Source organism: Dendrobates tinctorius, unplaced genomic scaffold (genome assembly GCF_039654945.1).
Source record: "Dendrobates tinctorius isolate UK_male_01 unplaced genomic scaffold, ASM3965494v1 ptg000184l, whole genome shotgun sequence".
NCBI lineage: Eukaryota > Metazoa > Chordata > Amphibia > Anura > Dendrobatidae > Dendrobates > Dendrobates tinctorius.
In genome coordinates, this window is record NW_027361851.1 from 15,944,692 (window position 1) to 15,967,705 (window position 23,014).

The 23,014-nt window shown below is 44.4% G+C and overlaps 1 long non-coding RNA gene across 1 annotated transcript in view; it reads left to right on the forward strand.

The window, feature by feature from the left end:
- The first annotated feature begins 4,697 nt into the window (after window positions 1–4,697).
- LOC141055087 (uncharacterized) overlaps window positions 4,698–23,014 on the forward strand; it is a 30,777-nt gene continuing 12,460 nt past the window's right edge. Inside the window, exon 1 of the long non-coding RNA XR_012221476.1 lies at window positions 4,698–4,889. This is a non-coding gene — a long non-coding RNA (uncharacterized lncRNA). The remainder of the gene's footprint in view (window positions 4,890–23,014) is intronic.

Consider the following 23,014-nt stretch of genomic DNA (forward strand, 5'->3'; position numbering starts at 1 on the left):
TATAGGAGTAAAAGAACAGATTAATCCAGCTCACCGCACTGCCTTGCTGGTAGGATCCAAATCCTGCGCACGGATTTGACTAGGCAGTCAATCAATAGTAGAAAAAAGGGAAGAAAGTTCCAGCGCTAGGAATGGAAAATTAAAAATCCATTTTATTGTGCCAATGCATATTAAAATTCCAGCAGGTACAGCATATCAGTCGGATGACTGCAGAACAACGCGTTTCGACGCCTTAACATGATTAAGACCTGAGGCGTCGAAACGCGTTGTTCTGCAGTCATCCGACTTTTTTAATATTCAAAAAATTCCTGTGACGCACCTAAAGGGTTAATAAACTTCTTGAATGTGGTTTTAAGCACCTTAAGGGGTGCATTTTTTAGAATGGTGTCACTTTTGGGTATTTTCTATCATATAGACCCCTCAAAGTGGCTTCAAATGTGAAGTGGTCCCTAAAAATAAAATGGTGTTGCAAAAATGAGAAATCGCTGGTCAATTTTTAACCCTTATAACTTCCTAACAAAAAAAAATTTTGGTTCCAAAATTGTGCTGATGTAAAGTAAATATGTGGGAAATGTTATCTATTAAGTTTTTTGTGTGCCGTATCGCTGTGATTTAAGGGCATAAAAATTCAAAGTTGGAAAATTGCGAAATTTTCAAAATTTTCGCCAAATTTCCGTTTTTTTTCACAAATAAACGCAAGTTATTTGAATGCAATTTTACCACTAACATGAAGTACAATATGTCACGAGAAAACAATGTCAGAATCACCGGGATCCATGGAAGCGTTCCAGAGTTATGACCTCATAAAGGTACAGTGGTCAGAATTGTAAAAATTGGCCCGGGAGTTAACGTGCAAACCACCCTTGGTAGTGAAGGGGTTAAAATTGCTGGATTTTCACGCTATGCTAGGAAAATGATCTGGCTTTGCTTTGCAATAAAAAAGCTCTATTAGCCCTGGCCCCAAAAATTTTCAAAGCCAATTACCCCTGGGGTACATACGGTCAATATATCCCACAGGTACCAGCAGCAGCACCAGAACACAGGACCCTCCTGATATATGCAATGATATGTATATACACACATACAGTGAGTGCAGGCCTTGCACTGATGTGTATACAGCGACGTACACTACCCTGCCTGCCTAACACTGGAACCTATATATTCCGGAATTAGTCCTTAGAAGCACTGTTGGTTTAGCTGGATTTGAGTTGTTTAGGATGGTAGACCCCACACTCACTAATAAATCCCCAATTCTAACCCTATCAAGGCAGCAGCTCCACCTACAATATCTCAATCCGGAGCTGAATGTGGCGAGCAGGGCGGCGTCTGGTCTCTTATACCTCTGATGATGCTGTGCGGCCAGCCAATCACTGTATGACCACATCAAAGATGGCTGCGGCGTTTCATTGCCTGGCAGACAATTCCTGCATCGTGATTGGTTCTGTAAAGTCCGCCAAAAAAACTGGGTGGAGACCCGAGTTCCCGCCGTGCAATCCTGGAAATGCTCGGTGCTCACCGAGTACACCGAGTACAGTGATACTGGGGCTAGTACCGAGTAGTAGTGAACACGTTAGCTCATGACTACTTGCTTCCATGCTTTCCAGAGCCATAACGTTCTAATTTTTTTTGGTCAAAATGGCCATGTGAGGGCTTGTTTTTTATGGGACGAGTTGTATTTTTGAATGACAGAATTGGCTTTAACATATCGTGTACTGGAAAACGGGCAAATTTAAAAAAAAAAATTGTGCCATTTTCAGATAAGCATAGCATCTCCATTTTTTGTGATCTCTGGTTGGATGAGGGCTTATTATTTGCGTGCCAAGCTGACATTTTTAATGATACCATTTTGGTGCAGATACGATGTTTTGATCGCACGTTATTGCATTTTAATGCAATGTTGCGGCGACCAAAAAAATGTAATTCTGGCGTTTTGACTTTTTTTCTCGCTATGCTGTTTAGTGATTGGGTTAATTCTTTAGATCGATAGATTGGGTGATTCTGAATGTGGTGATACCAAATGCAGTATGTGTATGTTTGATTTCTTTGTTTTATTATTTTGAATGTGGCGAATGGGGGGGGTGATTTAAACATTTATTTATTCTTATATTTTTAATATTTTTAAAACAGGGTTTTTTTTTTACTTTTAGCATGCTTCAATAGTCTCTATGGGAGACTAGAAGCTGCCATAATCCGATCGGCTCTGCTACATACTGGTGGTGCTCATGGCAATCCAGCAGTGACAACCATAGAGGTCTGCTGGAGACTTCTGGTTTTCATGTCAACCCATCGGTAAGCACAAGTTAAATTCCGCTGTCAGAGATTGACAGCGGCATTTAACGGGTTAACAGCCACAGGTGGATCGCTGTTGTGAACACCTTTGACCTGGCTTCTGAGTGTGGGCTCCCTCTGGTGGTTGCTGCTGGTAATGGAGCTGGTCTGGCTGACAGAAGTCAATCACCTGAGGATGATGATTGGAGGTTAGGTGCTACAGACTGGAGAGATTTAAGTGAGCAACCTTCCCGCAGTTGTTGCCGGTGATTTGGTTTGCTTCCTGAGCATTTTGGAAGTCTGCTTGCCTCCTGCTCCGTCCTGCATCTTTCAGATAAGTTATTTGTCTGCTTGAATCATTTTGCATTTTGATTTATTTTTGCTGTTCTCTGATTTTTGCTCTGCTGGTGTGAGTTCAGCCGGGTTCCCTGTTGGGACCTGTGCTGGACTCTGTTTCATATGCCACAGCTTGTGTCAGCCTTTTCTGTATCTCTAATCCCGTTGTATCAGTATCTTTGTTTTGCATCCAGTTCACACCAGAGTTCTGATTTAGTGGGGGGAGGTCATGTGGCCTCAGTATTTTTGCATATCAGACGTGTTGGATGTTTCTTAGGGTTTTTTGCGTGATTGCAGACAGTATCCTTTTCTGTCCTGTTCTATCTAGACAGTTTGGGCCCCATCATTTGCTTACTCTATTTTTGGCCTGTGTTTTGTGCCTCATCTTGTCTCACCGGCAATATATGTTCGGGGGCTATCTATTCCTTTGGGGTTCTACTGCGGGGCAGTTTAGCTTTCCCATTTCTCTCTTTAGGCTTTGTTAATTATTTGGCTGTGCCGAGGCGTCTAGGGCATCGTAGGTACATCCCACGGCTAATTCTAGATGTGTCGTCAGTTTAGGGGTCTGCAATCCACTAAGCTACCAACCTCTCTGGTTATCTGGTTACCTAGACTATTCACCTGTTATCCACATCGGTTACCTAATCATAACAAATCGCGATTCCACCCGTGGCTGTTAGAGGCACATGTCAGCTGTTCAAAACAGCTGACGTGTCAGAAAAGATGTGGGCTCAGCGCTGGAGCCCACATCAAAGGGAGGGAGACCGACATCGGCGTACTATTACGCCCGATGTCGGAAAGGGGTTATAAAATGCACATATGTGGTATCGTTGCATCCATAAGTCAGGTCTATCAAAATATAAAATGAATTATCCCAATGGTAAATGTGTAAAGAGAACAAAAGATTGAAGCACCAGGATTGCCTTTTATTGGTCCACGCTACTCCGCAAACAAATGCAATGAGAACAGATCAAAACGTTTTAATCTCAAAATGGTATTAAATTGTATTAGCTCGCCATGCAAAAAACAAGGCCTCGCACAACTCCATCGACTGAAAAATGGAAAGATGACAGGTCTCGAAAAATGGTGACACAAACAAAAAAAGTTATTTTTTTTGTACAAATTTCTGAATTTTTGTTTTCACTACTAAAATAATAAAAAAATGGGGAAGTTTGATATTGCTGTAATCATGCTGACATGGATTGTAAGGTTATTTTTACTGCAACATGAAAGCTGGAAAAACTAAACCTTAAAACTCAATGTTGGAATTGTGCACATTTATTTTTGCATTTTCATTGCACTTGGATTTTTTCCCTGAATTCCAATGCAATCTCTGGTCAAATGACTGGGGTCATTCACATAAAAAAAAATACTGTAAAAAACAAGTCTTCATACGGCTCTGTGGATGGAAAAATAATAAAAAATATTAATTGGATGAAAGGTCCAAAAGAAGCAACCCACAAAACCGGAAAATGGTTGTATCGGCAAAGGGATTTGTAGAGTAAGGCCGGGGTCACACTTGTGAGAAACTCGCGCGAGTCTCGCGTCTCAATACCCGGCACTGCGGCTGGCACTCGGGACCGGAGCGCTCAGCTTCATAGAAATACCTGCAGCCGCACACTCCGGTCTCGAGTGCCAGCCGCAGAGCCGGGCATTGAGACGCGATACTCGTGCTTTCTTGCAAGTGTGACCCCGGCCTAATAAGAAAAGTCTGCAGTCACTTTGTGTGTGAACACAGACTGAGGAGTGGTGACAATGTGCACGCTGCCACCATGTATTTCCAGCACCAGTGAGTGGACAGGACAGTAATTTGTACACTTGGGTCATGTCCCCTCTAGATTCTCTGTCGCTTTTCTCAACGCTAATTTTTATTGTGCTGCTCAGAAAATCCCTTTTATAAGAAGCAATTTGCAAAGTTGCTTGATTTTTACAAATACTTTGCAATTTACCCATTAAAGAATGTGAGAATAACACGTTAATGAATTAGTGAGCCAGTTATTAGTTTAGGGGACTGTGTATATTTCCCGGCGCTGTCAGCCAATATTATATTGGGCGTAGTGGTGCAGGAAGCCATTATGCAGAGATGTGACAGGACAGCCTTCCCCTCACACGTGTCATTACAGTCCCGCCCCCTATAATAAGTCAGGGGCTATGAGGCGGCCATCATTCATCAGTAGTTACTAGTTCTGCCTGGGCGGATGAAGATGGGCAGGGTGGAGTACTGGCTGGAGATGTTCACCTCATCGCCATGTGTGGAAGACATGGCAAGGCGCCTACAGGAACTGGTGAGGAGCGGGGCAATGCGCGGGGATACCACTATTGTCTGGTTACAGTACAGCGCGGGGGTAGAGACTAATTGTGTTCTGGCCTAGAAGCAGGATAAAGGTTTTATTACGTCACAAGTGAGAACTGCGCGATAGAATCTGTCATGCCAGTGTTTATAACTGCGCAGTTCTGCTGCACCTGGAGCAGGCGACATAGACTGCGGGCAATTTCGGCGGGAAAACGTGAGACGTACTACGCCTGCGCACAGTAGCTAGTGGTCACAAATTGGCGGGAAGCGCGGTCACAGGTTGGCGGGAAACGTGGTCACAGGTTGGCGGCACTGCTCATGATATTTCTATATAAAGATCAGCGGCACTGCTCATGATATTGCTATATAAAGATTAGCGGCACTGCACATGATATTGCTATATAAAGATTAGCGGCACTGCTCGTGATATTTCTATATAAAGATTAGCGGCACTGCTCGTGATATTGCTATATAAAGATTAGCGGCACTGCTCGTGATATTGCTATATAAAGATTAGCGGCACTGCTCGTGATATTTCTATAGAAAGATCAGCGGCACTGCTCGTGATATTTCTATAGAAAGATCAGCGGCACTGCTCCTGATAGTTCTATAGAAAGATTAGCGGCACCGCTCCTGATATTTCTATATAAAGATCAGCGGCACCGCTCCTGATATTTCTATATAAAGATTAGCGGCACCGCTCATGATATTTCTATATAAAGATTAGCGGCACCGCTCGTGATATTTCTATATAAAGATTAGCGGCACCGCTCGTGATATTTCTATATAAAGATTAGCGGCACCGCTCGTGATATTTCTATATAAAGATTAGCGGCACCGCTCGTGATATTTCTATATAAAGATTAGCGGCACCGCTCGTGATATTTCTATGGAAAGATTAGCGGCACTGCTCGTGATATTTCTATGGAAAGATTAGCGGCACTGCTCGTGATATTTCTATGGAAAGATTAGCGGCACTGCTCGTGATATTTCTATGGAAAGATTAGCGGCACTGCTCGTGATATTTCTATGGAAAGATTAGCGGCACTGCTCGTGATATTTCTATAGAAAGATTAGCGGCACTGCTCGTGATATTTCTATAGAAAGATTAGCGGCACTGCTCGTGATATTTCTATAGAAAGATTAGCGGCACTGCTCGTGATATTTCTATAGAAAGATTAGCGGCACTGCTCGTGATATTTCTATAGAAAGATTAGCGGCACTGCACGTGATATTTCTATAGAAAGATTAGCGGCACCGCACCTGATATTTCTATATAAAGATTAGCGGCACCGCTCGTGATATTTCTATATAAAGATTAGCGGCACCGCACATGATATTTCTATAGAAAAATTAGCGGCACCGCACGTGATATTTCTATATAAAGATTAGCGGCACCGCTCGTGATATTTCTATATAAAGATTAGCGGCACCGCTCGTGATATTTCTATATAAAGATTAGCGGCACTGCACATGATATTTCTATAGAAAAATTAGCGGCACTGCTCATGTTATTTCTATATAAAGAAATAAGCAGCAAATCCGTTGAATTGTAGAAGTAGCGAAATAAATAGCATGGACCTAATGTTCAGTAGTTTCATGCCTAATGGCAGGCTTTATGTATTGCACTCGCAAAGGGTATCCATATAAAGAGGTGGAAATTAATATACAACCGTCTTGGCAAATAGCGCAAGCTAAACTTAGTACTGCATTAGTAGAAGTTACTGTAAGGCCTGTTTCACACATCTGTTTTTTTCCCGTCAGTCAAGATCCGCCAATTTTTTAAAAAAGGATCCGCCAAAAAAGGGGCAGATCCGTTTTTTACACCCATAGACTTACATTATTGGCGGATCTTGACTGACGGTCGTCCGTCACACGTTATTGTACGGACCCGCCAAGATTTTATCGACTCCCGGGCGGATGAGAGGAACCCTGCAAAGTTTTTTTGCAGTGATGGTCTGCTATTTTCACCCTGGGTAGCATTTTAACCCTTAACTACCGTCCCGGGAGCCGCTAAAATCTCTCTCATCCTTGTCTATCTCCTTGTCGGCCCCTGCGCAGAGTTCACTGCAGCTGGAAATAGTGGAAAGCCTTTTAGGTCACTTTCACCTGACAGGATTTTGATGAGTGTTTAGATGTAGCATGTAACCCCTTTTCTGACCCGGTGATTGATTAATTGTTTGCGCTTCCGCTTTTTCCTTCTCTTCCAAGAGTCTTATTTTGTTTTATTTTCTGACATAGCCATACTAGAGCTAGTTATTGTGCAGCACCAGTTGTACTTTGAATCACACCATCTATTTTACCATATAATGTAATGAAAAACGGGGGAAAAATGTCTCAAGTGGTGTGAAAAAATTATTCTGCCATCATTTTTTTAAAATTTGTTTTATAGAGTATAGTGTGATAACGAAAACATGGAAACAGGATTCTCCAGATCTGTACGATTACTGCAGTAACAATGTTGTAATTTTATTTTTTATGGATTAGGCCTGTTTCACAGTTAAGTTTTCTAGCGTCAGTCAAAATCCGTCAGCGGAAAAAAAACGGATCCGACGGATTTGCCTGGCGGATCTGTCTTTTTCCCCATAGACTTGTATTAGCGACGGATTGTGACGGATGGCCTTCCGTTTCATCCGCCGTGCGACGGATCCGTCATAAAATACCTGTCCATCAGCCGGAAAAAACGTCCAGAAGAACGTTTTTTGTCTGTGTAGAAAAGACGGACGGTGATGGATTCGTCGCCGTCCGTTGTCTGGTAGAATGGATGCCTATTGGCGACGGATCCGTCGCCGTCCGTCACATGGCGGAATCCAGTGACGGATGCTGCAACAAATCCGTAAAAAAGACTGATCTGGTGCATCAGTTTTTTGCAATCGGCAGTGGATCCGTTTTTTTCACAATTTGACGGATTGAGACTGATTCCAAAAGACTGAAGTGTGGAACAGGCCTTAGTATGCAAGGAGTTTGACATTGGCATGTTTTGTTAGGGTACCTGACCTTGTAAGACCCGGGCTACACTGACTTTAGCCGCGACACGTGTCCCATGGCAAAGATCACTATGTGCTGTTACTATGGTGCATCACAGCGTAATTCAGGTGAATGGCGGTCGCATTACAACCCCAAGGATACCACAAGAGGAAAGTCACAAAAAGGCTGACTTGCGCTATGTGCACGACGAGTTGTACTTTTGATCGAACCATTTGTTCTGTACTAGAAAAACGGGAAAAAAATTCCAAGTGCGGTGAAATTGCAAAAAAAAGTGAATTCCCACTCTTGTTTTTTGTTTGGCTTTTATGCTAGGTTCACTAAATGCTAAAACTGACCTGCCGTTATGATTCTCCAGGTCATTACAAGTTCATAGACACCAAACATTTCTAGGTTCTCTTTTATCTAAGGCTACTTTCACACTAGCGTCGTGTGACATACGTCGCAATGCGCCGTTTTGGAGAAAAAACGCATCCTGCAAAGTTGTCGGCAGGATGCGTTTTTTCTCCATAGACTTGCATTAGCGACGCATTGCGACGTATGGCCACACGTCGCATCCATCGTGCGACGGATGCGTCGTGTTTTGGCGGCCGCGACGCACACAAACGTTACATGTAACTTTTTTTTGTGCGTCGTGTCCGCCATTTTCGACCGCGCATGCGGATCCGTTTTTTTTTGGAAAACGGCGGATCTTGACTGATTTGAAAAAACTGTTTTGTGAAACAGGCCTAAGCAGTAAAAATGCAGCAAAGATGCAAATCTTTTTACAGCTGTGTTTTTGCTGCAGATTTCACTGACTCAATTGAAGTCAATGAGTCAAAAACACACTGTAGAAACGCAAAAAGAATTGACATGCTGCGGAAAATAAAACGCAGCAAATACGGACAGAAATTTCCTGATCATGTGCACAACACTTCAGGATTGTCATTGAATTACCTTGTGATAAGTATTCCATTGCGTTTTTGGATCATTTAGGCTAGTTTCATGCTAGCGTTTCACTGACCTGCGTCGGTCTGTGCACGGCCGCCGCTAAGCTCCGCCCCCGCCGCTCCGCCTATGGGCGCATAATGCTGCATGCGACCTGCGTACCCTATCTGCGCCAAACGCACAGTGTTGCATTTTGGTGCGCTCGGCGCACCGTTAAAAGGACGCATGCGCCGACAAACGCATACCTGCGCACGGCCTGCGTACCCACTGCTAAAAAATGGGGTACACAGGTCGCATGCAGCGTCATGCGCCCATAGTCGGAGCGGCCAGGGGGCGGAGCTTAGCGGCGGCCATGCGCAGACCGACGCAGGTCAGTAAAACGTTAAAAAAACGCATCGTGTGCACATAGCCATTGACTTCTGCTTGTCGCGGTACTCAATGTCACTGCATTAGGGTACATTCCCACGTTCAGGATCTGCTGTGGTTTTGACGCTGCATAACGTCCGCACCTATTATGCAAACTAGCAGATGCGTATTTACCTTTTTTACACATGCGGGAAGGTGCCATGATTTTAATTTTTAAAATTTTGTTTAAATGCAGATTGCACATTTTCTGTTAGTACAATAAACCTCATTTGAATCCAGAAATATAACTGAGTCCATCAGTTATTAGATATATGAAACTGAAATAGCTGTTGCACAAAACAAAATTGTTATAAAGAAAAAAGGTTAACATTAATAGGGGTGCCCAAACTTTTACATATGACTGTATAATCAATTTTTAATACAAAACTAATTTATATTTTTTCTATTTAGCTGACATTTTAATTAGTGGGGGTGTCTAACCATGACGCTTGCACACCTCACTTACGGCAGCCATGGGCATAAAAGAGCCTGCGGTCGAACAGCGACTACATCTCTAGCATTGAGGCCGCTTCACCTGCTGATTACCTGTGATCTAGGCATGCGCCCTGGGCTGTCCAGGTCACAGCTGTGGGAGGAGATTGCGGCCATTTTGTTGTACCTCGGAGCGTAAGCTGTGGGCTTCATTTTCTCGTCATCGCACGCACTGGACAGTGCGATGACAGGAGCTGCATGGGGAAGAAGATGCCAGGGAGGGGAGGTCCGGGGTGAGTGTCTGCAGTGCCTCTCCTCACCGACCTGTTCAGAGCACAGCAGAGAGATCATCACACTGTTGTGCTCTGTGCACACTGTTTGAGTACGCATTTGTATTTTCCTGTGTGTTTGATCGTGCGTGTGTATTATCCTGTGTGTGAGCTGCATGTGTCTTATCCTGTGTGTGTGTGTGTGTGTGCGTGCATGTGTGTTTTTCTGTTTGTGTGAGCGAGCATGTATATGTATCTTCCTGTGTGTGAGCATGCAGGTGTATTTTCCTGTGTGAGTGTGCATTTGTATTTTCCTGTGTGAGCATACATGTGTATTTTGGTATGTGAACATGCATGTGTATTTTCCTGTATAATCGTGCTTGTGTATTTTCCTGTGTGTGAACGTGTATGTGTATTTTTCCTGTGTGGGAGCGTGTATGTGTATTTTTTTGTGGGAGCGTACATGTGTATTTTCATGTGTATGCGCGTGCATGTGTAATTTCCTGTGTGTGTGAACATGCATTTGTATTTTACTATATATACCGTGTTTCCCCGAAAGTAGGACCCCCCCGAAAGTAAGACAGGGTGGGGGTTACGGGGGGGTCCTTCAATGTAAGGCCTCCCCCGAATGTAAGGCAGGGTTGGGGGCCTCTGTGAAATGTAAGGCCCTTACCTTTGGGCCGCCGCTGTCCCCCATTGGGTCCCCAGGCTCCAGAGGTGTCCTCAGGTGCAGCTGGGCGGGTCCAGCGCCCATGGGGTTAACTCGCCGTGTTAACCCCGCAATCCGCCCAGCTCAACAGCTCATTGGCCGCCCCTGTTCCCCACGTCACCGCCGGCCCCCGGCTCGAGCACTGATTGGTCCAGCAGCTCGGGCTGTAATTGGCCGCCCCAGCCCCACGTCACCGCTGTTTCCCTGCTGATTGGCACAGCGTTCCCTGCAGCACAGGCCTTCCGCACCCACAGCCGCACCGCAGAGGAAAACGTCCAGCATTTAAAAACCAAGTAGGGAAACATGTACTGTATAGGGTATGGGGCTGTGTGCAGTGGGATACGGCACTGTTATGGGGTGTGGGGCTGTGTGCAGTGGGATACGGCACTGTTATGGGGTGTGGGGCTGTGTGCAGTGGGATACGGCACTGTTATGGGGTGTGGGGCTGTGTGCAGTGGGATACGGCACTGTTATGGGGTATAACAGCATGTTAATAAATGTTAATTTATTGGTTAAAAAGAAATTGTCATTTTTTTTCGGCTAATGTAAGACAGGGTGGGACTTTTTGGGGTAAAATTAATGTAAGACAGGGTCTTACTTTCGGGGAAACATGGTAGTAGAAGAGATCAGATGATCGCAGCAGTAAGAAATACGGTATAAAGGTTAAAGATACAGTGGGTACGGAAAGTATCCAGACCCCTTTAAACTTTTCACTCTTTGTTTCATTTCAACCATTTGGTAAATTCAAAAAAGTTCATTTTTTCTCATTAATGTGTCTGCACCCCATCTTGACTGAAAAAAAACAAATGTAGAAATTTTTGCAAATTTATTAAAAAGAAAAGCTGAAATATCACATGTTCATAAGTATTCAGACCCTTTGCTCAGCATTGAGTAGAAGCACCCTTTTGAGCTAGTACAGCCATGAGTCGTCTTAGGAATGATGGAACAAGTTTTTCACACCTGGGTCCCCGATTCAAGTGAGTGGGTCCTAGTACAGTTCTGGTACCTGAACCAGAACTTTTTATAACTATTCAGCTGGACCCTTACATCCAGGCGTCTGCCCACCTCTATAAGGCCGGGGTCACACTAACCGAATACGGTCAGTATTTTACATGCGTAATACGGATGAATGGCCCCTAAACAGTGCTCCGTATGTCATCTGTAATCAAGGTGTGGTCGCGTATTTTGCGCATGTAAGCATCCGTATGTAATCCATATGTAATCCGTATAGCGAGATTTTCTCGCAGGCTCGCAAAATGGACATATAATGGAACCCTATGACAGGGTTTCTAACAGAAACCAAAGAATAGATATAGACACATAGAATGCATATATATATGTATTCTATGTGTCTATATCTATTCTTTCGTTTCTTTATTAAACCTGTCAGGGTGAGTTTACTGTATAGCGCACTGAATTGCCGGCTTTGCTGAAAGACACCGGGTGCGTATTTCTCGCAAGTCACATGTGTGGTCCGTGTGTAATCCGTATTTTTTGCGCACCCATAGACTTGCGTTGGCGTACTACGGGCGTAGTACGCTGACAATCGCAGCATGCTGCGATTGGCACGGAGCGTAGAATACGGATGAGAAATATACGGCTGGTGCGAGGGACCCCATAGAGAATCATTGATCCGTGTCTAATGCGTGCTTTTAGCGCCTCTCACTCGGCCGTATTCCTCGCCAGTGTGACCCCGGCCTTAAAGTATGAAAAGTGATTTTTGCAATAAATACTGGGACATTTTGCTTGAGATAAACATGTTAGTGATGCTGTGTGCAATATGCTAATGACCCTTGGCTCACACCAGAGCAGGAGCCGAGCGAGTATCAATGCTATTGTGCTCTGATCCTCTAGCACAGAGAGGATTGGAGCACAGCTTCGGAGGAGGCGGAGAAATTAATTTCTCCATCTCTGCTGTCGGCGTATATCGCACTGCACTCGGGTGATATCAGGGTGCTGTGCATTGTCACTCACACCCATAGACTTATGTGTATGAGTGAGCCGAGTCATGCTGCGATTGTTCTCGCATGCCGATATAGCATGCAAAAATAATTGCAGATCTGAGCTTTCCCTAGAGTTACACTGGGCTGAGAGCTATGCGATGTTTTCTCGCATAGCACTTGGCCGTGTTGTACAGTAGTGTGACTCCGACCTACTACAAGTTTACAAATCATGGCGATTTCCAGTACGTTACTGTAACCACAGATTAATTACTAACCATACAGAAATTACCGTAATAGGCTGCAGATATCAAATCCTCAGCATTGTTCAATTTGACCTGCGGTCACAAGACTGTGGACTAGTCTGTGTCCATTTTTGTGGAGTTGGAGTCAGTGTAAAAGGAACAGACTCCTAAAATGCATAACAAATTGAGTTGTGCTGTAAATGTTTCATAAGAATTTGGGAAAGATATTAAATGTTCTTTTCCTGATCTAAGGCTTTTAGTTGAGATGAGTCTGTACTGCACTTTATGTACAGGCTCAGTAGTGACCAGTGCTGTGGGGTCAGAGGTATGAAATGTCCTATAAATGTCTGTTCTGTTCCTGATCTAAGGATCTGGGCTTTTAGTGGAGATGAATCTGTGCTGCACTTTATGTACAGGTTCAGTAGTGACCAGTGCTGTGGAGTTATGAAACGTCCTATAAATGTCTGTTCTGTTCCTGATCTAAGGATCTGGGCTTTTAGTGGAGATGAATCTGTGGCTGTCCTTTATTTACAGGCTCAGTAGTGAGGCAATGCTTTGGGGTTGGAAGTCTGGCAAATTGAGTTGTCGGTGGTTTTGTTACGGACTCCACAGCCCTGACTGTGGATTTTCTCAATGGCTTTTTGAAGAGATTTTGTAACATCTCATTCTCAATGCTAGTATTGTAGTATGCAACAACTTCTGGATGTAAAATCTCCACTAATTACTACCTGAGTGAACATATCTTTGCCCTCCATATCCATGCTCTCCAACTCAGAAGAATTCACCCATGTATGAGTAAATTCCCTACCTAACCAGCCCTGTATAACGTTGTTCAGTTAAATAAATGTTTTAAAAAAACATAATGTCTCCATTTCTTATCCTAATTAGGGCTTTGACTAGTCGATGAGGCATTAATTTCCCCAGACTAGTTATCCCTTTCTCCATGGTATCACGAGCCGGCGTCATCACCAGACCATGTAAATCTTTCATATGCGTGCCGCTCATTTAGGCTGCACCTCTGTAGCTGGGTATACGCTTCCCGGTTTCAGAATCGTATTGTGAATGACCAGAAGAAGCCATCTTCTGAAGTTCCAGTCATGTGCAGTGTGCATCTGAAGCCTAAAAGCCTACACTCATCTAGAGATCTGCAGTGATGCTGGCGAAATGAGTGGCGCACATGTGTAAGATCTGCAATGACTCTGATCTTTCCCGGCACCTGCGCACTGCACACTTTTGCCAGAGAAGTGTGTGTATGTGTATGTGTGTGTGTATATATATATATATATATATATATATATATATATATATATATATATATATATATATATATATATATATATTCTGTGTGTTTTGAGGAATATTTTGTTTGAAAATGATGTGTAATGACAGAATTGCTGTATGTGAAAGCTCATGTTAAAATCGCATTACAATCGCAATGCATTCGGATGTAAATCAGATGCTAGGTGTGAGAAATAGGATTGTGTTCGCATGATACTCGCATTACACTCCTGCGACTCTCAGTAGGGGGACTCAGACCGATTTTTCATACGGTAAGTGTGACCCCGGCCTTGGGCTGATGTGGTGATTTTAATTACAGCAGGTTCCTACCTACCCATAAATGCAGTCATTACTGAGAGAGGTGTCACATTCACCCAGGATTTCAGACATCAGCCTAAGGCCGGAGTCACACTTGCGAGTGTGATGCGGGAAACTCGTGCAAGTCTCTCGCATCAATACCCAGCACTGCCGCCGGCACTCGGGACCAGAGTCTGCAGCTGCATAGAATATGCAGCTGCACACTCTTAAGTGCCAGCAGCAGTGCCGGGTATTGATGTGAGAGACTCGCGCGAGTTTCTCGCATCACACTCGCAAGTATGACCCCGGCCTAAGATGTAATCATATAGATAGGGACTCATTAGCCTTTTGAGACCACCTCGACATTGGTCGATGGGCAGACATGATTTGGCCAAATTGTGCAAAACGTCTTAATCGTTTTTTGTCAGTAGTTTATAGATTGAAAGAGCAATTTACATTTTACTCAAAAATATACCTATAAAGAGAAAAATCAGACTAACTGAAAATTTTGCAGAGGTCTCTTAATTTTTTACAAGAGCTGTGTGTGTATTTGTGTGTGTGTGTGTGTGTGTGTATATATATATATATATATATATATATATATATTAGATAAATAATATAGATAGATTAAATTTTTTTTTTTAAAAATCATGATTATTTCGCAAAATAACCCCCCCCCCCCTCAAAAAAAAAAGAAATTCATGAATTGCTGGTTTTTGTTCATTCTGCCTCCCGAAAATCAGAATGAAAAGCGATCAAAAAATGTCATGTGCCCGAAAATGGTACCAATAAAAACGTCAACTCGTCCTGCAAAAAACAAGACCTCACATGACTCTGCGGGCCAAAATATGGAAAAATTATATCTCAATATATGGTGATGCAAAAACTATTTTTTGCAATAAAAAGCGTCTTTTAGTGTGTGACAGAAGCCAAACAGAAAAACCCGCTATAACTCCCCTTTCACACGTCCTGATATTTCCAGAGATATTAGTGTCCGTGTGTGTAATACTTGTGTCACGTGTGGCATGCGTGTGCCGCATCAGTACTACGAGGACGGTTGTCAGGGAAGAAGCCTTAAGGCCCTTTTACATTTAGCGATGCACCAGCGATCCCGACAACGATACGACCCGGTCAGGATCGCTGGTGCATCGCTAAATGATCGCTAGTGAGCTGTCACACAGGCAGATCTCACAGCGATGCAGCGCACGATACTCACCTTTCACACACAGTAATGAAGACGTCCTCCTGCCCGCCTCCACGCGTCACGCTCGTCGTCACAGCAGGAAGCCCCAGCAAGCCCCCACGCGATCAGCGATGGACAGTGGGGGAGCCGGTCGGAGGTAAGTATCACACATAGCGATATCGCTATAACGTCACAAAATCTGTGACGTTATAGCGATATCGCTAGCGATATCGCTGTGTAAAACCCCCTTTAGAGTAAGCGCTGTTCGCTCTCATCATTCTCCCCTGCTCTGCCGGTGATCGGCACAAGCAAGGGATAATGATGAGCCGTGTTCAGCACCCGGTGCCGGGGAACAGCACTTACTGTAACGCTTCTTCCCCGGCGCCAGTGCGTGTCACATGGATGACATCCATGTGTTATGTGCTGTACGCGTGTGCTGTACGCGTGTGCTGTACGCGTGTGCTGTACGCGTGTGCTGTACGTTTTGTGGCCTGTGCTGACATTAAAGAACAGACATGTCAGCGTGTTTTGCCCATGGACACACGGTCTGTGGAAACACACTGACATGTACACAGACCCATTCACTTGAATAGGCAAATAGCGCTCCGTCCCTCCCAAGTTTCTCCGCATGGCTGCCCAATGGTATAAAATTCTGTGACACACCCATAGTGTCAATATGATCACTGCATCCCTAGATGAATTCATTGAAAGGTGTAGTTCGTAAAATGGGGTCACTTATGGGGGGTTCTGTTGTTTTGGCACCTCATGGGCTCTTTCAGTGCGTCATGGCACCTGCAAACCATAAGGCTGAGTTCACACGTGGCGTTTTTTTCGCGTTTCCGCGGCGGTTTTAACACGAAAACGCGAAAAATAAGCATCCCATGCATTCCTATGGGATTCCGCAATGCTGTGCTAATGCTGCGGTTTTTACCGCGGCGGAATCGCTTCGCGGTAAAAAACGCAGAATGCTCATTAATTTGCAGAATCGCGGCGATCCCGCACCCATAGGAATGCATTGTTAAACTTACTTCCCGCATGTGGCTGTGCACACCATGCGGAAAGTAAGCAGAACAATTGCGGATGGTACCCACGGTCCGTAGGAGGGGAGACTGTCCTCCAGGCTTTGGGTACTATATCCCTGTAAAAAATAGAATTTAAAATTAAAAAATATTGTTATTCTCACCTTCCGACGTCCCGCGCAGCATTCCCGCCTCTCTCCACGCTCCTGGTCCCAGTAATCCTTTGCGAAAATGCCCGCGATGGCGTCCGTTCTCGCGGGATCGCGCGACGTCATCGCGAATTACCGCGAGACATCGCGATCCCGCGAGAACGGACGCCATCGCGGGCATTTTCGCAAAGGATTACTGGGAACGGATGCGCGGGACGTCGGAAGGTGAGAATAACACCATTTTTTAATTTTTCTTACATTCTATCTTTTACTACTGATGCCGCATAGGCGGCCTCAGTAGTAAGAAGTTGGTCACACTCGTCAAACACTATGTTTGATGAGTGTGACCAACCTGTCAGTCAGTTCTCCAAGCGATGCTACAGATCGCTTGGAAAACGCTAGCATTCTGCAAGCTAAATACGCTTGCAAAATGCTAGTTTTTCCGTGGGAAAATCGCGGGAATTTAAAATGCGATTTTCCCGCGGAATGGAATTCCGGAATTCTCTCGGTAATTTCCGCGAGAGTTCCGGTACGTGTGCACTTAGCCTAACAGTAAAATCTGGCGCTCCTTCCCTTCTGAGCTCTGCCATGTGCCCAAGCAGTGGTTTTCCCCCACATATGGGGTATCAGTGTACTCAGGACAAATTGCACAATAGCTCTTGGGGTCCAGTTTCTTCTGTTACCCTTGGGAAAATGAAATATTGGGGGCGAAAAGATCATTTTTATGACTTTATTTTTATGGCTCTACGTTATAAACGTCTGTGAAGCAGTTGGGGGTTCAAAGTACTCACCACACATTTAGATAGGTTCCTTAGGGGGTCTAGTTTCTAAAATGGTGTCACTTATGGGGAATTTCCACTGTTTAGGCACATCAGGGGCTCTCCAAACGCGACATGGAGTCTGATCTTAATTCCAGCCAATTTTGCGTTGAAAAAGTAAAACAGCGCTCCTTCCCTTCCGAGCTCTGCCGTGTGCGCAAACAGTGGTTTACCCCCACATGTGGGGTATCAGCGTACTCAGGACAAATTGCACAGCAACCTGTGGGGTCCAACTTCTCCTGTTACCCTTAATTAACCCCTTAAGCCACAAGAGTGGTTTGCACGTTAATGACCGGGCCATTTTTTACAATTCTGACCACTGTCCCTTTATGAGGTCATAACTCTGGAACGCTTCAACGGATCTAGGCGATTCTGAGATTGTTTTCTCGTGACATATTGTACTTCATGTTATTGGTAAAATTTCATTCATATAACTTGCAATTTTCCAACTTTGAATTTTTATGCCCTTAAAATAGAGAAATATGTGACACAAAGTAATTACTAAATAATATTTCCCACATGTCTACTTTACATCAGCACAATTTTGGAAACAAAATTTTTTTTTTATTAGGAAGTTATAAGGGTTAAAAGTTGACCAGCGACTTCTCATTTTTACAACAAAATTTACAAAACCATTTTTTTAGGGACCACCTCACATTCAAAGTCAGTTTGAGGGGTCTATATTGCAGAAAATACCCAAAAGTGACACCATTCTAAAAACTGCACCCCTCAAGCTACTCAAAACGACATTCAAGAAGATTATTAACCCTTCAGGTGTTTCACAGGAGCAGAAGCAACGTGGAAGGAAAAAATTAACATTTAACTTTTTAGTCACAAAAATGATATTTTAGCAACATTTTTTTTATTTTCCCAAGGGTAACAGGAGAAATTGGACGCCAAAAGTTGTTGTCCAATTTGTCCTGAGTACGCTGATACCCCATATGTGGGGAGGAACCACTGTTTTAGCGCATGGCAGGGTTCAGAAGGGAAGGGCACGTTTGACTTTTTCAACCTAAAATTGGCTGAAATTGAGATCGGACGCCATGTTCCGTTTGCAGAGCCTATGATGTGCCTAAACAGTGGAAACCCCCCACAAGTGATCCCATTTTGGAAATGACCCCCTAAGGAACTCATCTAGATGTGTGGTGAGCACTTTGAACCCCCAAGGGCTTCACGGAAGTTTATAACGCTCGGGCGTAAAAATAAAAAATCATATTTTTTCCACAAACACGATCGTTTAGTCACCAATTTGGTATTTTCCCAAGGGTATCAGGAGAAATTGGACCCCAAAAGTTGTTGTCCAATTTGTCCTGAGTGCGCTGATGCCCCATATGTGGGGGAGAAACACTGTTTGGGCACACGGCAGGGCTCGAAAGGGAAGCAATGACGTTTTGGAATGCAGACATTTGACATTTAATTGAATGGTCTGCGGGCGTCATGTTCCGTTTGCAGAGCCCCTGATGTACCTAAACAGTGGAAACCCCCCAGAAGTGACCCCATTTTGGAAACTAGACCCCCTAAGGAACTTATCTAGATGTGTGGTGAGCACTTTGAACCCCCAAGTGTTTCGCTAAAGTTTATAATGCCTGGGCGTGAAAATATAAAATCCTATTTTGTTTCCACATAAATTATTTTTAGTCGCCAATTTTTAATTTTCCCAAGAGTAACAGGAGAAATTGGACCCCCAAAGACGTTGTCCAATTTGACCTGAGTACGCTGGTACACATGTGGGAAAAAACTGTTTAGGCACATGTCGGGGCTCGAAAGGGAAGTAGTGACGTTTTGGAATACAGAATTTGATGGGTCTGCTGGCGTTATGTTCCATTTGCAGAGCCCCTGATGTGCCTAAACAGGAGAAAAACCCACATGAGACATCATTTTGTATACTGGACCCCCAAAGAACAAATCTAGATGTGCCCCCAACTACACTAATGTAAATTAGAGAAAACCAAAAGCAAAACACAAAGCAAATATCCTGGAATAAAAAAGTAAAAAAATATATTGCAAAAATTGCATGAAGGTAGTAATAATAGTAATAATAAGGGTATTTAGTTAACATAATTTTGATCAAAATAATGTAGAAGCCATCCCGCCACGTCACGGCAACCCTTGTGGGACAGTCCTAACTCTTGTATTTAAAACCTTTCCACTTGTCAAGTGACGTAAATGTGAACAAGGACAGAGGGACTGAACCACCAGTAATAGTATAGGCCAGACAGGATGGATTTTCCAACTCAGAAACAGGGCGGTCACACCCTTATATGCACAGAATGCACAATGAAACAAATGAGAAACTGGGTCTGAGCAGAAAAAGTAAATTAATGTGCATGCAAAATGTAATTGCATATGAACACATGACCTTTACACAGAGAAAACCAAAAGCAAAACACAAAGCAAATATCCTGGAATAAAAATGTAAAAAAATATATTGCAAAAATTGCATGAAGGTAGTAATAATAGTAATAATAAGGGTATTTAGTTAACATAATTTTGATCAAAATAATGTAGAAGCCATCCCGCCACGTCACGGCAACCCTTGTGGGACAGTCCTAACTCTTGTATTTAAAACCTTTCCACTTGTCAAGTGACGTAAATGTGAACAAGGACAGAGGGACTGAACCACCAGTAATAGTATAGGCCAGACAGGATGGATTTTCCAACTCAGAAACAGGGCGGTCACACCCTTATATGCACAGAATGCACAATGAAACAAATGAGAAACTGGGTCTGAGCAGAAAAAGTAAATTAATGTGCATGCAAAATGTAATTGCATATGAACACATGACCTTTACACAGAGAAAAGCAAAACACAAAGCAAATATCCTGGAATAAAAAAGTAAAAAAAAAATGTAAATTAGTAGTGCATGGAGGTGTGGTACAATTTGAAGCAATCCTTCATACACAGGCCAGGTTTTTCGGGGCAGGTGTCGCACTGGTAAATGGTGTCCTTGCGTATTCCCTTTTTGTAACACACGCGGCACCTTTTTTGCGGCTTACCTTTTCTACCAGTTGGCGGGACCACCCCCGGAAAATGCTGACCTGGTACGATACGAGCACCTTCAGTTCCGGAAGTACTGGGACCCGCTCCTTCCTAAACGCCAAACATCAGGGCCTTAACCACTACCTCCTGGAAATGAAGGTACGACGTATTGTGGGGTGTGCACATTGTGACAGCAGGAATGCGTTGAGCATTGCCATTTGTACGATGTGCACGGCCAGCTTTTTGTACCACGCCCTTGCCTTTCTGAGAGCATTGTACGGTTGGAGGTATTGGTCGGAGAGATCAACGCCCCCCCCATGTTTTTGTTGTACCCCACTACACAGGTTGGTTTTCTGACCTGTGTGGAGGTACCCCGTACAGTGCAGAGGGTGCTGCCATCACCGTGTATGGTGGTCAAGAGATGGACATCCCTCTTGTCCTTGTACTTGACCACCAGCAGGTGGTCGCTACATTGGGCTCTGCTCTCACCTTTTCTGAGCATCTGCCCAAGTAGCGTCTTCGGAAGGCCTCTCTGATTTTTGCGGACAGTACCGCAGGCTGCGGTACCTCGCGCGGAGAGGGATTTGTAGAGTGGGATGCTGGTATAAAAGTTATCAGTGTAGAGGTGATAACCTTTATCCAGCAGTGGGTGAATCAAATCCCACACAATTTTCCCACTCACTCCCAGGACAGGGGGACACTCAGGGGGTTCAATCCTGGTGTCCTTTCCTTCGTAGACTCTAAACCTGTGAGTGTACCCTGAGGTACTCTCACAAAGTTTGTAGAGTTTGATTCCGTCCCTGGCCCTCTTACTGGGCAGGTATTGAAGGAATCCGAGCCTTCCCTTGAAATGGACCAAGGACTCATCCACGCTGATGTTCCTTTGGGGCACGTACACTTCAGCAAACTTTTTGTTGAAGTGTTCGATGACCGGCCGAACTTTGAACAGACGGTCAAAGTTGGGGTCATCTTGTGCGGGACACAGTGCATTATCGGTATAATGCAGAAACTTGTGGATGGCCTCAAAACGCGTCCGGACCATGACCGAATTTCCGGCTTTTTCAGTATCCCCATGTGGAGGACCAGGCCCCAAAACTGCATCATTTCAACTGCGTCCACAGGAGACCAGTTGGAATATGTTGAAATCGGGTTTTCCGCCAAAAATTGACGAGCGTATTACAAATTAGTTTGCTCCACCATGAGGTTAACAAAATCCTCAGAGAAAAAAAAGACTTTGAAAAAGTTTATTTCTGTGAGGCCGGTGGTGTCAAACTTGATTCCTGATTCTGCCACAAAATCGGGAATCAGTGGCTCGTAATTTTCGGGGGGCGAAGTCCATACAGGGTCTACTGAATCAGCTTCGGGCATGGTGGGCACTGCCTCATCTTCTGTCCTGGAGCGTCTGCGTGGCAGTTCCGCAGGACCCAAGGAGGAAGATGAGGAGGGGGAAGAGGATGAAGAATCCGAAAAATAAAGAAAAGTCGGATCGTCATCCTCGCTATCGGTGTCGGAGGCAAGGTAAGACTATGCCTCCTCCATTGAATAGCGCTGTTGGGACGAACGCGATGGGCGGGACATTTTCTGTGAAAGTGGTGCTTGGGTGTACTTTATTTACAACTATGTGTAGGTGTGGGGGGGCTAGTGATTGGTGCACACTATCCTGTAAAGAAAAAGCTAAAAGGAAATGGGGAGAAAAATACATGTGAAAGGAAAAGTCTAAAACAGCAGGCCCTAGCTCTGATAAGTGAACGGCGTCACTTATCAAAGTTCAGTGGCGGCTGCTGGGTGTGCGTACAGGTGTGGTGCAAGGGGGGCTGAAAAAAAGGAAATCAGCAGGCACAAGCTCTGATAAGTGAACTGTCACTTATCACAGTTTGGCGGCTGTGCGATGCGAATAAGGAGTTGGCGCTAAGGGGGCTGCTAAATGCGCACAGAGGCGGCGCAAAGGGGGATGGAGGGGGTAAAAAGTGGGGGAAGGGGGGATGAAGAGAGATCGGACAGGTATCAGGGATTAGCACTTACACTTGTAGTTAGGTGGCGCAAAGAGGGGGTGAAAAAAAGGAAATCAGCAGGCACAAGCTTTGATAAGTGAACTATGTCACTTATCACAGTTTGGCGGCTGTGGGATGCAAATACGGAGTGGCGCAAAGGGGGCTGCTAAATGTGTGCACAGAGGCGACGCAAAGGGGGATTGAGGGGGTAAAAAGGGGGAAGGGTGGGGATGAAGAGAGATCGGACAGGGATTAGCACTTATGCTTGTACTCAGGTGGCGCAAAGAGGGGGTGAAAAAAAATAAAAGGAAATCAGCAAGCACAAGCTATGATAAGTGAACTATGTCAACTTATCAAAGTTTGGCGGCTGTAGGATGCGAATACAGAGCTGGCGCAAAGGGGGCTTAGGGAAAAAAAAGCAAGCACGAGTGTTGATTGGTGAACTGCGTCACCAATCAACGCTCGGCGGCTGCTAAATGTGCGCACGGAG